General features: G+C 37.1%; 1 protein-coding gene across 1 annotated transcript in view; it reads left to right on the top strand.

Moving 5' to 3' along the window:
- Positions 1-13,038, top strand: part of NKAIN2 (sodium/potassium transporting ATPase interacting 2) — a 565,330-nt gene that overhangs the window by 290,269 nt on the left and 262,023 nt on the right. The gene's annotated exons all lie outside the window — the stretch shown is intronic.

Raw genomic sequence — 13,038 nt, 5'->3', positions numbered from 1 at the left:
TGCCTTCCGCGTCCCAGACTCATTCGTGGCAGAAATTTCTCATGTCTAACATGGGACTAATAACTATTACCCTGCCCAGCCAGGGTCTTAGGAAGGTAATCCATGCTTAAGATGTACTCAGAAGCTGCAGTAAGTCAGCTAGCCTAAGAAAATCCAACAATCAACTGAATGTGGATGATGTGTGGATGAATGTCAGTAAATAAAGCACAAGGCTGGACTGGGTGACAAAGATAAAAAGAAATATTGAACAGCAGCATCCAGTGAACCTTTGCTGTGATACATGAGAAAGAATTGGATGTTGATGTAAATTAACATGGGTAACTTCTCATTCTTACTTTTCTTAATTTTTCAGTATTTTACTTACGTTTTCTTTGAATGCTTGGAAGCATATTTTTTTTCTGTGCATGAAATACATTATTGTGCTTGCACGGGAAATTATTTTTGAAACATACAAGCAATGAGGCCAGCAGCATATTCTAATTTAAATCAAGCATGAAATATAAGCATGAACTTTAGCTTGCATAGTTGCAAGTTTTTTCAATGGTCACAAAGTTATCCTGTTGATCTTAAGGCAACAGCAATTAAAAAATGACAGTATTTTCCTACTGGGTGTTTCAGTACTTATTTCCACATACCAGGAGGAGTATGCACTTGGTCTGGCACTCTGAAATGGAATTGGAGACTGGGAGAAACCTGTTCAATTTTCATTATACGTTACAGAATATGGAATAATTAAGTCTGGTCTCTTCAAAAACCCATTGCTTTTCCAAGCAAAGTTATCAGTCTGTCATGCTGTTGTCTCCTGTCATAAAGCTGTCATCACAGTCTCTCTGATGTGGCAATGCTGGGGGCACTGGCAAAGCTTCTTGGCTTGGTGGTGCTCAGATTTTGCATGGCAAACTAGGTTGCTGCAATGGAAGTCACATGGCTCTTCTGCCACAATGTGGGAGCTACCATGCCTTTCATTACTAATGTCATCAAATACCACCTTGACATCTGGATATATTCCCACCCCATTTGAAGTATCAGCTGTTTATTTCCTCACTGTTGACCTTTCTTACCTCCTTATAATTTGTTGAGCTATCATCCTTTCAACAACCTGCTCTTTTTTTTTCTTTTTTTTTTTCTGAAAAGTGCTGGGAAAGGGTCTGTGTAACACTGAGTGTTTATCAAAATAATGGATATGCTTTTCCATCTGAGCTGTGCATAGGTTCTAATACAAAGAAAGATCTGTAAGAATCAAAGAATGGAGGAAAAACTGGGTTAGGAGGAACCCCTGAAAATCATCTTGCCCAACACCCCTCGCAAAGCAAAGCAAAGTTGTATAATCTTATGTTTCAAGGCAGCTTTTGGACCCTGTAGTCATACCGTTGGGTTTCTTGATTGTATTTGCTATATCTCCTAAAGTTGTTATATCAGAAATCATGCTGTAATTGATGGTATTAATGATACATGACAAATTCGTACTGGTACCTTGCAAGTCAGTTTAATTCCCTCATCGTGTAGTCCTCAAGAATTTTTTTTAAAGACTTTTTTAATTTAAAGGTTAAATAATCTCCTTAGATTCCAATTTGCTGAGTTAGGACCGCTGTAAAAAGAATATGTAGTCTAGCCTTGGCTTGAAATAACATCTATGCTGAACAATGTTTGTTTTCAGGTGATACATCCAAAGAGAACTGTAACTGTATTTTAATTTGATTTTCTACACTATCCCCATATATTAATGATGGATTTACAAGAACTCTAGAACACTGTACTCCAGAGGTGGTTTTTTTTTTTCATAAATATTTTCCAACAAGTCTCCAGCCTTTGGATATCTCATTAATCACCAGTTTGTTGTAGAAAATAATCTTTTGATGTTGTAAACGTTTCTTGACAGAACTATTTTAACTAACTGCTTTCACCTCATAATCAGTACTTTGTACAATTTATTTTTTTTTTTCATCATAGGAAATAAGTAAGGTTTCCGTGAACTATTTTTCATTAAATTCCTCTTGAGAATGTGAAAATGACAGACTTCTTTATGCCTAAAGAAATAATGTGATGTTTTTACTAGGAACTATTCTGTGATTAAAGGTTCACATCCAAATAGCTGCAGTTTCTTCTTTTACTTTTATATGTAGATCCAGCTTTATTCTATTGTAGTTGTTAGTTTTGATGCAGTTATGTTCTCCATGGAATTTTGTGACCTTGATTTATGCAATGAGGAGAAAAACATTTTTAAAATAATATATTTCTTAATTAAAAGATTGACTAAACTATGGATACAAACTGAAAAAAAAAAGTTCGTTACATTTCTGTGGGAATGGTGTGTCATCTCTGTAGGACAAACTAAAGGCTATTTAGAACATCTCAGGTATATGTTGCCATATAATAATCCATTTGAATTCCTTTTTAGTGTGATCCAGTTCCTGCATTTGCAAAGCTCTCTTTGTTTCAAAATGTGTAAAATGAGGTGAGGTGGTATTTTTGCATGGTTTTTTGTCCTTTGAATTAGCAGCATTTAGTGCACAATACTTAAACTATACCCCTAACCTACCATACTCTCTGAATTTTATCTCATAATGGCTTTGTTTATCAGTATCTTATCTGTAGATACTGCTTGCTTTCCCTTTGACTACCATTACCATATCTTTCTGTGGAAAAGAGATGTAAAAATGGTTTTGGCAAAACTCATCATCAGTGAGTGCAAAAAAAAGTGCTCAAAGACATAGTCTATTAGTATCTCAGCACTAACATTTCTTCCTCTGAAAGAAATGGCACTTTCAGGGTTATACAGGCTACCCATGTAAAACCTTTATTTGGCACCTCTGCGCACTGAAACTGTCCAACTAGCTGATAAGCAGGCACCATGCCACTGAAGCAGATGGGCATAGCTGTAGAGAGCCAAAAGACAATGTATGTGCATCAAGTGTGGATGTTGGTGGCAGGCTTCCCAGTCAATGATGTCTTAACGATTAAATGTCCGGAGTTTTTTGCATCTGTAGTTACAGAGATGCCAGCCTTACTCCTGGATGGTCTTTGAAAGTCTCTCCTGTTTTATTTTTAAGATGTTATAAAGAACGTTTTGAGAATGCTTGATCTAGAAGGTCTTGAGACAAGAAGATTAACAGCAAAGGAAATAGTAACAACAAAACAGTAAAGGAAATAGTAATGATAACCTTTCTGAGTCCAAAATAGGCACATGCCCTCACCCAAAACTGAGACACAAACTGGAATTCCAGAGGAAGGATGGCAAAAACATTATTTAGGGTATTCGAGAGAAGCAGTGGAGAGAAGCAACAAGTATACTCAGAGAAAGAAAAACAGATCATAGAATCATAGAATACCAGGTTGGAAGGGACCTCAAGGATCAAAGGTACAATCAGAGAAACGCAATTACCATGATTTTACCAAAAAAGAAGGATTTGGAGGTTGCATCATGAATGAAAGAAACTCAAAGGCGTGAATAAGGAACATTATGCTATTCTTCCATTGTATCACATTTAGGGAAATAGAATTTGGCCAGTCTATGTGCATTAAGAGTGCTGGACAACAAAACTACCTGATTACATCACCAGTTTATTCTCAGAACTGAAAGAACCTATTGCATGCAATAATTTTAGCTAATGTTTTTTGATGCAAGTTGAAAGTGAAGGAAAAGATATGCTAAGAGAAGGTTTTTTCTTTGTTTTCTGGATAATACAGAGCCAAACATGCACACAGAGCCAGGTATAAACCTTCCCGAGGAAGGCCATAATTCATCCAACAAACAAAAAATGTATGATGTGTTCTGGTGATTTGAGTAAAGTCAGATATTGATTGATTGATTGATTGATTGATTGATAAATAAGGGAGACAATTTTATAATCAGACTTCCTTTGAATATATACAGTCTGGTTTCACTGTGAAATGAATGGTTTTTTAGACACACATAGTCTTAAATGAAGTCACTTGAAAATGAAGTCCATTTTGCATTTTATGGTCTTTTAGAAAGACTGATGTTTGAGTACCTACTTTTATTTTATTGTTATAGCTTCAAATTTCTTTTTTATCTCATTGAATATATTCAAGATTGAAAAAGACTGAAAAAAGCCATGTTGTATTAAAACATACTGATCTTGCCAAATCAAGCAGTCTTGCCAATCAGATGTACCATAAGGGAATAAGGGAAGGGGAAGTGTGTTCGTTGTCTTCCTCTCTCCCCTCCCTGTGGCTCATTAGCGTCACTCAGTGAGTCAGTCACACTCATGTGGGCATGGCGACAATCTCATAGGTATGCGCCCCCAACACTAGAACGTTGTATCTAACCCTGTACTCACCATACAGTTTCATGAAGCTAGTTTTTGTGCCTCTAGAATCTGGCTCCATCCACTCCAGCTGTCTTAGCCTCCTAAACAAAATTAAGTCTGGCCCCATACTACGGTTGGCTCTAGACAGCTGTGCTAGTTGGTGTCCCTTTAAATACGAACACTCTGCAAATCCATTTGATGTATGTTTGTTATCTCCAAAGAATGGGGAGTGACCTTTGCAGTTGACCGGTGCTTTCAAAACAGCCACTAGCCTCCCAAAAACTGAGTTGCCAGCCAGTGACTTTGAAAGTCTCTGTGCTCTGTTCCCCAACCCTGAAACACAAACTCTCCTAGTAGCTTAGCCACCTCCCAATTTTCTTCCAAAATTTTGGAGTGTTTTTAGGAATTTTTGAAATTTGTGCCTTACAAAACAGTTCGTACAGATGTAAGAAAGCACCTGATGGTCCTCACTTATATTTCCTGTGACAAATGTATTTTTAGCTTCAATTAAATCTCTTTTAGAATATGAAGGACTGAACTCAAAGCCCTGTGAACTCAATGGCCAGCTTCCTCATGGCTTCAACTGTTAAGGAGTTAAGCCAGAGAAAGTGAAAAGAAGAAAACAATACCTGGGAAGCCGAATACAAACCTCTCAATTTATCAAAAAGATGTTATTGTAAATTGTTCAGTTTTAGCAAGAATTTTGATGCATTCACTGAGGGAGATGGATTCCCTTTATGAATAGTTGCAGTTGGCATCCAGATACTGAGGCATCAATAAAAGAATCTAGATAAATGTCAGTAGAGTTCTGTTCCTAGCAACAGTATCTATTGATTTCGTTTTTTGCATTCTGTTAAAAGTGAACACTGAAAGAATTCTGAGTGTCCTGATTTGTATTTTTAATAGGGAATTTAAATGGGTACAGCTGCTAAAAACTCCATTAAAATAAACTGTTCAATGACTGAATTATAATCAAGATTTTTCTTTTTGGGTGTTTCTGAAAAGGCCAGAGACACCAAGGGAACAGCCAATACATGTCTAGCTCCACCAATATGCTGATGTCTGAAGCAAATTTATGGCTTACTACCTTTCCAGTGAGAAGCACTTCTCATTAGATTACAGCAAGAATATATTTAAGTTTATTTTATCTGGACAAAACCATCTTGCCTTCCTGGCTGCACACTGTCCAGTTCAAGCAGGAGGGAGAGACAATGTTTCCACGCAGGTCTGGTCACTCGGCAGAATAGGCAGCTACTATGGCTGCCTGAGATTGAAAAGGACCTAGAGAAGTCTCCTTCTCTGGAGATATTCAAAACCTACCTGGATGCGTTCCTGTCCAACCTACTCTAGGTGAACCTGCTTTGGCAGGTGTCTCCAAAGGTCCCTTCCAATTCCAACCCCTACCATTCTGTGATTATGTGAAGTGGTCCTCAGCTGGTGAGGCTGGTTTACTCTGGGTGAAATGCAAGCATATGGCAGGGTGAGCACATCACAGAGTCTATGTGGAGAAGCGCTGCTGCCCCGCAGAGGGTTTGAGCAGTCAGTGAGGCTTGTTGGACTACCCTCAAGAACTAGTACCATCAGCGCAGCCTCTTAGTAGGGTGATGGTCCATAGACTGGGCAATGGCAGGGAGGGAGCAACGCCACTTCTTGCTAAGGCGCTATTACATATTCTGCAGAAAAACAATTGCACAATCTATTCTTGAGCATTTTCCAAAATATTTCTTAACAATCGAGGCAGACTTGTATATATAAAAATGTTCTTCCACCTATTGCTTTTGTGCTAAATGTGTGGGATTTTTTTGCAGCAGGTTTATTCCATAGTAAGAGCCACTCTCAGGTGATGCCTTGGATAAAGCAGTAGCAGATCATAGTAGCCAGTAATCTTATTCATTTTTCTTTTTCATTGGTAATTCACTGGTAAAATGTTTGGTGGTGCTACAAGTAAAAGTGAAATTTAGAGCAACAGTTCCTGCAGTTTTGCCCTAAAATTTAATAATATATCCACAGAAGACAGCTTGAGTTCTTGTGAATGCAATTTCTACACTGATCACTATGTACGAACTCTGAGGAAATCCAGGGCCTGAAATGCCCTTAGTGTCTTAAGAATGGTCTAGAAGGCAGGGTTTGGAAAAATTATTTCAAAATATTTCTAGCCCATGCATTGAAGAACCAAATGACCTCCAAAATCACATCATTTTGATTTCTCTTTCTTTTTGTTTTTAATGCCAACTATAATATGAATTTAATAATGCCATTTCAAAGCCATTATTCAAACTTTTAGATCTTGTACAACATTGATTTCTAGTGCCATTAGCTCTTGAGGTAGATGCTGGTAGATTCATATTGGAATGGAAGCAAACGGGTAGAAAAGGATTGAAACAGCACTATTTAAGGTTCTCAAGTTATGTCTCGAAAAATAGAGATATTACTAGAATTCCAATATAATTAAAGCATTTTTGAGTGAGATTCTCTCTACTGAAGTGTCATCTAGAGTGATTCTCTCTACTTAAGTGAGAATTACATGATACAGGAGAAATATATCTGTATATCATGTTACTTACATTTAATTAGTCATTTCTATTATGAGAGACTTTATAATCTCTTCCACAAACAAAAGAAAGAATGCTGAAAAAACTAGGAAAGTAACATAAGAGGAAAAATATCCATCCATCTGCAAATATATGCATGTATATGTATGTGTCTGCAGCTGAGTGGATATGTACTGTGTTGCAGTAAATTGAGTATTCAGATATTTGAAGTTGCTTCCTGCTGGTAAATATTTCACAACAAAGATGTGATCAAAAGAAATATAGGAATTGAATGATGAGTGAAACCAAACCAACAAAATCTCTACTGCTAAGGCAAAAAGATAAAATAAGCATATCCTGTTAAAATTTCTGCCTTACCTTACTTTCTTTAGTACATAAAATGTACTTTTGTTAAAAATGTCATAAGCATTAACATATGGATGCAGAAGAAACCTAAAAAAAATCCAGAACAAAACAAAACAAAAAAAGAAACAAGAAGAAAAGAATTTGAGATCACAAGAAGAAAATTTCTCTGCTCCCCATTTGTAAGAAGAATAGCAGACGTATAGTCTTTTTTAAAAAACCCCTCTGTTTAAAGTAACTCTTTAGTTACAGAATAGTTTCATGTGGGGATCTAGAATATTTGTAAGACCCTAGTATACATAGTAGATTGACTGTACAATGCTAAAATGGAAGTTATTTATTTATATGTGCCTACTTTTACATTTTAGCCATTCACCCTTATAGCATCATATGAAAAGAAACCATTATTTATTAAGAACAGAGTGACTACACTGAGAAAATGTTGTGTATCTTTCTTATGAAGGCTGTATGAATGGGCCGATATGTCTCTTGAGTTGTTTATGGGTTCTTGGAATGGAGGTTTTTCATTTAGTGTTTAAGGTAATATTTTAAGATGGTACAGCAGGACACTGAAACAGACACTGAAAAACAAACAAAAGTAATGCAGTACCCAAAAGTAGCTTCTATGTTATCACTTCTCCCAATCTTTTCCACTAAAACCTAAAGAGCTGTGAATCCAAGAAACAGAAAATGAACAAATGAATGATTCAAGCTTAAGCATTAATAGACCGTCAGTGTGTGGGGGAAACAAGACACAATAGTTTTCAGATGTCTCTTCAGCAGTCCTTTGGGGATATTTTACACTGGTGATGTGTTTAAATTGCTTTGTTCTTTTTGTTTATGTGGAAAAAAGGGAGTGCATATCTGCATAGTGTACTGTTACTGTCTCATTTTTGATGTCACTGGTACAAGATTTTTAATGGGCTCTGTGACATTGGGAATTTTGCCTTGGAGGAGTTTAGCGTTCCAAACAGCAACGATGGAGTGATCTGTGTCAGACACTGAGAAATGAGCTGAGCCCTGGAAGTGTCTTTTTCTTTCAATTGACTGTAATGGGAATCTAGACACTGCTCAAAGTGTCTGCATTGCAGACATCTAAATGTGGACAGATGGATACTACTTCGGCAGTAATGTGCTCTGTAGAAATCCAGCTTCTCTTATGCAGGAGTTGGAGCTATGTCTTCAAAAAGAAAGTTCAGTTGCTTTCAGTCAGTTTTAGCAGACAACACTAATTATTAAAATGTAATGTAAAGGAAGTAAAATATCAGAGACTTTTTGTACCTGAGGGAGCAAAGGGAAGGAGAAAATATATGCACATTTGTGACTGATGAAAGGCTGAGGAGCCAAGGTCTCACAACGCCAAAGGGTTAAAAAATTTCCTGATAAACGCAAGCAGACAAACTAGACTGTCATTGCAATTTGAGACAGAAAAGTCCAACAACTCAGCAATGGATTGTACAAAATCAATTCATGTTCACTTAGAAACAGAAACCCACAAAGATGAACAGTGCTGTGACACTATAGCCATGATTGATTAAAAATAAAAAAATACCATCAAGAAAAGGTCTAAGTCCTAACAATATGAAGAATTCGGACAAACAAAACTAGTGCAAGCTGCATGCTGTGACAAGCAACATGCAATAAAAAAAATCCAGAGGATTATATCATTCTGTAAGAGCTTCCCAGTACATTCAAGAAAGTGAATGAACGTTTATTGAAGTTGAACTGGTTGCACAAAGCCCTCTGCTGCCAGGAACATTATTATTTGTTGTCCAGGCTACTGGTTTTGGCCCTGAGCTCTCTCCCATTGAGGCCTGTAGGTGACTGCTGGGCAGGGAAGACTTTCATCTGGATCATTAAAAGCAGAGTGTGGTTGCTATTTGTGTTAGACTGCTGAGAGCAGTAGTTCTGCTTAAAACAGCTGGTCCTCATACATTCAATAACTGAATCTCTCCTGGGCGTGAATTTGGCTCCTGATTCCACTTTGGAGTCAGGCTATGGTTTCTGATCCTGCTCTGCACCGGTGGCTTCACACTGAACTTGGGCTGGCCTTCTGCTGGCTTCTAGAGCTGGACTCCCTACCACGCTGTGCTGCCCAGACCCTCATCAGCTCTCAGGGGAAAGCCTCAGGCAATGGGAATGGGAAGAAAATGGCAAAATGTGCAGAGCAGATTAAATTAGAGAATGGTGCCTACTAAGTGGCCACATGAAGTCACCCCGTAGACTTCTGTAGGTGACACTTCAAGTGGACTTCTTCCAGGGGAGTCCAGGTGAGGTCTTTTACTAGTTCCAGGAAGATGGAAACAAGAGGCAGAACTTCTGCTGTTTGGTGCTTAAGAGGTTTGAACAGGCAAGACCACCAAAGTTATGGCAACTAAACCATGGACTTCACTGTTCAGGAACAGCTGACTCCACCAAATAATTGTTTGTATTTCAGAGGGGCTTTTCAAAGGTAAGCGGAGCTGTAGGCATCTCAAAGATTAGCTGAATGTTATCAGTAGTTTAGATGATAGTATGTTGGTGCCAAGCGTTCAGAATTTGACTTATTATGAGATTTGATGGGGAAAATATAAGTTTGAAAATTTTATTTCTAAGTAATGTATCTTCAGAGACAGAGGAGATTAGGAGAAAATAACTTTAGAAGCAAAGTTAATCATAATTGTGGACAGTTGTTACTGTGTTATTGGAAAGAGGTGCTCCATTCCAGACATGCTGGGCTCAAGGTTATCTTTGAACAACTCAAGTACTGTTGCCCAGGTAGCATAAAAAAATCACACTTTTAGTTACTATGGTAAATGTAGTAGTTATCATTTTAGAAATGCATTTAGTTTCTTTTTCATGACTGGAGCGCGGAAGGGTCTTGGGGCATAATATTTTCAGATTTGGAAGAGCCTGAAAAAAATTTTGTACCTTTCTAAAAAGAAAATAATTAGCAAATCACCAAATCACAACAACAATTAAATTGCTTTGAGTTGCACAAGGTAATATCTTGTAGGTCTGGAGCCCTTGTATCCCTCAGTCAAATGTGACTGTTATCAACTCACATATCAAAAAAGAATTTTGGAGCAAGAGAGAAATGCCATGTAAAGTTCTGTGAAAAAAATGCTTACGTTTAAAATGCTCATAGCTATCAGAGTTGCTCACCATTTATACACAAAAGTTGTGTGACGTCTTTCTCCTTCAGGCAAAGTGACAAGAGTATTATGTGCGAGTTCTTGTGACCAGGTTTATATGAAAGGCAGTAGTGGGCTACTTGGACCTTTGGTTCTTGTGTCCTGTCATCATTTTTCTATTGGGCTGTGGAATTAAGTCCTGTCATTTAATTTCTTTGATCTTCAGTTTCCCTGATAGTAAAATGGAGATAATGCGACTTGGTGACCTTTGAGAGAAGTGCGAAGAGGGGTGTACGGATTCTTAGTATTACAAGTATTTTAGTATTTCAATTTCCCTTTCACTATGAAAAAAGACATCATATAGTAATTTCTGATGGTTGATAGCAAATTTTCAGACCTGTAAGTACACAGTATCAATAAATCATAAACTAGGTAATGCTCATAATTCTTTGTAAAGGGTTATAAATTCATGTTTACTTGAAGAATGACAAATGTATTCTACCACATAAGAGCTGTATTTATATATTTTACAAAAAAAGAGGTAACTTTTAGTGACTGGATACAACTTCGCAAAAATAGTAAGTATTTAAATCTTCAGTCATAGCCTTCCAGTTATACCTCTTTCCAGTTTGGATTTCCATAAAAATAATAAGCTGTGTTGTCACTGCTATGCCACCTGTCAGTATCTCCTGCTTGGTCAAGTGTGTGTTCATCAAGGTTCTTGTCTTGTCGATAGGTGACTACTGTAACATTGTGGTGGCTTCTGTCAGATAATGCAGCTGTCTTGAACTCCCACGTATAAGAAAAAAATACAGCTATATCTCTTTGAAGAACTCTTATAAAATGTGTTTCTAATTAGATACATATAATAGAGAGTATCAGAGGGATTTGTTCATTGTCACAGACCTTCAGAGCTGAATCTCTGCAGCAATTTTCTGAAGCACATAGACAACAAGAGGTATTTATGACTGCATGTGATCCAGTGAGAAGAGGTGTGCTAGATCTGAAGCATCTGAAATATGAAGCAGTGGGAAGCAGAAGCATCCTTGTATTTCAAGATAATTATACTCGGTGTTTATCCGCAGAATTCAGGCAGCAAGCACTTAACGCAACATTTCAAAAGGAAGCAGTTTAAAACAAACTTTTAAGAGACGTTTTTAAGCCTTATCTGTAGTCCAATAAGAGCAGATGCTTGTTAAAAGAGTGTATCTAAAAGTCAGATAATTTTTTCTTTTTTTTTTTGGTGATAGACTAGACAGTGGAAAAGAAAAGTTTCACTTCTTCATGTAAGGCTCGATGCCAGGACAAGCAGCTCCAAAGTGCCTTGGAGTGTTCTGCTGGATGTGCTGTGCACAGGGAGCTTTTTAATCAGCTGTTGCTTACAGGCAATGTGACAAGTTGTACCATGAACAGCCGATCTAAGGAAACCTAGTTTCCGGTGGCTCTGTCCCACATTTTTCCTATTTGTGTTGGCTGATAAAAGATAATCTTGTACATCTTCCTGTGTATGAGGACATTATAGAGTTTCTCTTCCCATTTTTAGGCTTGTTTTCCTGAAACTTTTGTGAAAAAATATCTTTGAATCTTCTAGCCTTTTTTCCAGTTTGCTTAAAATTGTTCAGGAGCGTAGGAGTTATTTCAAGGGAACAGACATCGCACATGGATGTTACTGCTTAAGTCTCATTTCTTTGGGAAACCAGGCTAAATGCAGTATTTAGAATTTTCGCTATAAGAAATCCAATTACCTTTGTGTGTCAGAAGGAATAGTTGTATTAACTCCATCAGACTATTTGTATACTTGTATATAACACTAAAGTATTAAAATAATTGGCAAAACGCAGCAAGTTAAAATGCTGCAAAGTTAGAAAAAAATGCAAAATTAAAGTTATTGAATCTAAATTAATTTTTCCTTCTCTTGTTCTGGTAGTTAAAATGCTCCATGTTACATGCAAAGCCAGGTGTACCATGAGGAAGCTACAGGAAAATGAAATGCTCAATATACTTAATGTCTCAGAGTTCAGTTTTAAAAAAACTGTGAATGTATTAAGACCATGCATCTGAATTAAGTTCCTATGTTCGAAAATTTTATGAACAGCCTGTGTTGAAAAGGTAGATGTGCATTAGAGTGGCCATGAGATCGGGCCTAAATTTTACTCGTGTTTGGTAATAGTCTCATTTTAGATCTCCTGAGAAAGGACAGAATTGTATTATTTTCACAGTATCTAGAAGATTGAGTAGAAAATGGCATATTGAATAATAAACAATCTGATGCAAAGCCGCTCTTCCAAGAGAAATGCAAGAATCCTACATACAGTTACTGAATTTAGAGAATGAGATTGTCATTCATGAGAAAAAATGGTTTGTCATATATTTTTTATAAGGGATGGATAATGTACAGTCTAAAATTTTGTCTGCTTATTCAGAAGGTGATATAATACAGAAGTGTGCAGAAAACAGTGTTTCCCAATTTGAAAAAGTAGTTTAGCAAAATTTAATCAGTACAGTTAGGAGAAAAGACAACAACACAAGAAAAGTAAGTCTGTAAATACTTGAGAGAAATGAGATGGTGATATATAAGGAGGAAAAAGCCCTCAACTATAACAGGTAGGGAACAGTGCCACACATATGCAGTGCCACAGGTCTGTGGAATGAAATTGGCAAATGTGCAGAACTGAATTGTGTACAACTAGAGGATAGCTACAACAGCCATTAGAAAAACACTTGTAGATCCTAAGGTTTATTAGATGATGGAATAATTTT

This window comes from Rissa tridactyla, chromosome 3, assembly GCF_028500815.1.
Source record: "Rissa tridactyla isolate bRisTri1 chromosome 3, bRisTri1.patW.cur.20221130, whole genome shotgun sequence".
NCBI lineage: Eukaryota > Metazoa > Chordata > Aves > Charadriiformes > Laridae > Rissa > Rissa tridactyla.
Note: the sequence above shows the minus strand (reverse complement) of the source record. Positions and strands in the feature narration are given on the sequence as shown.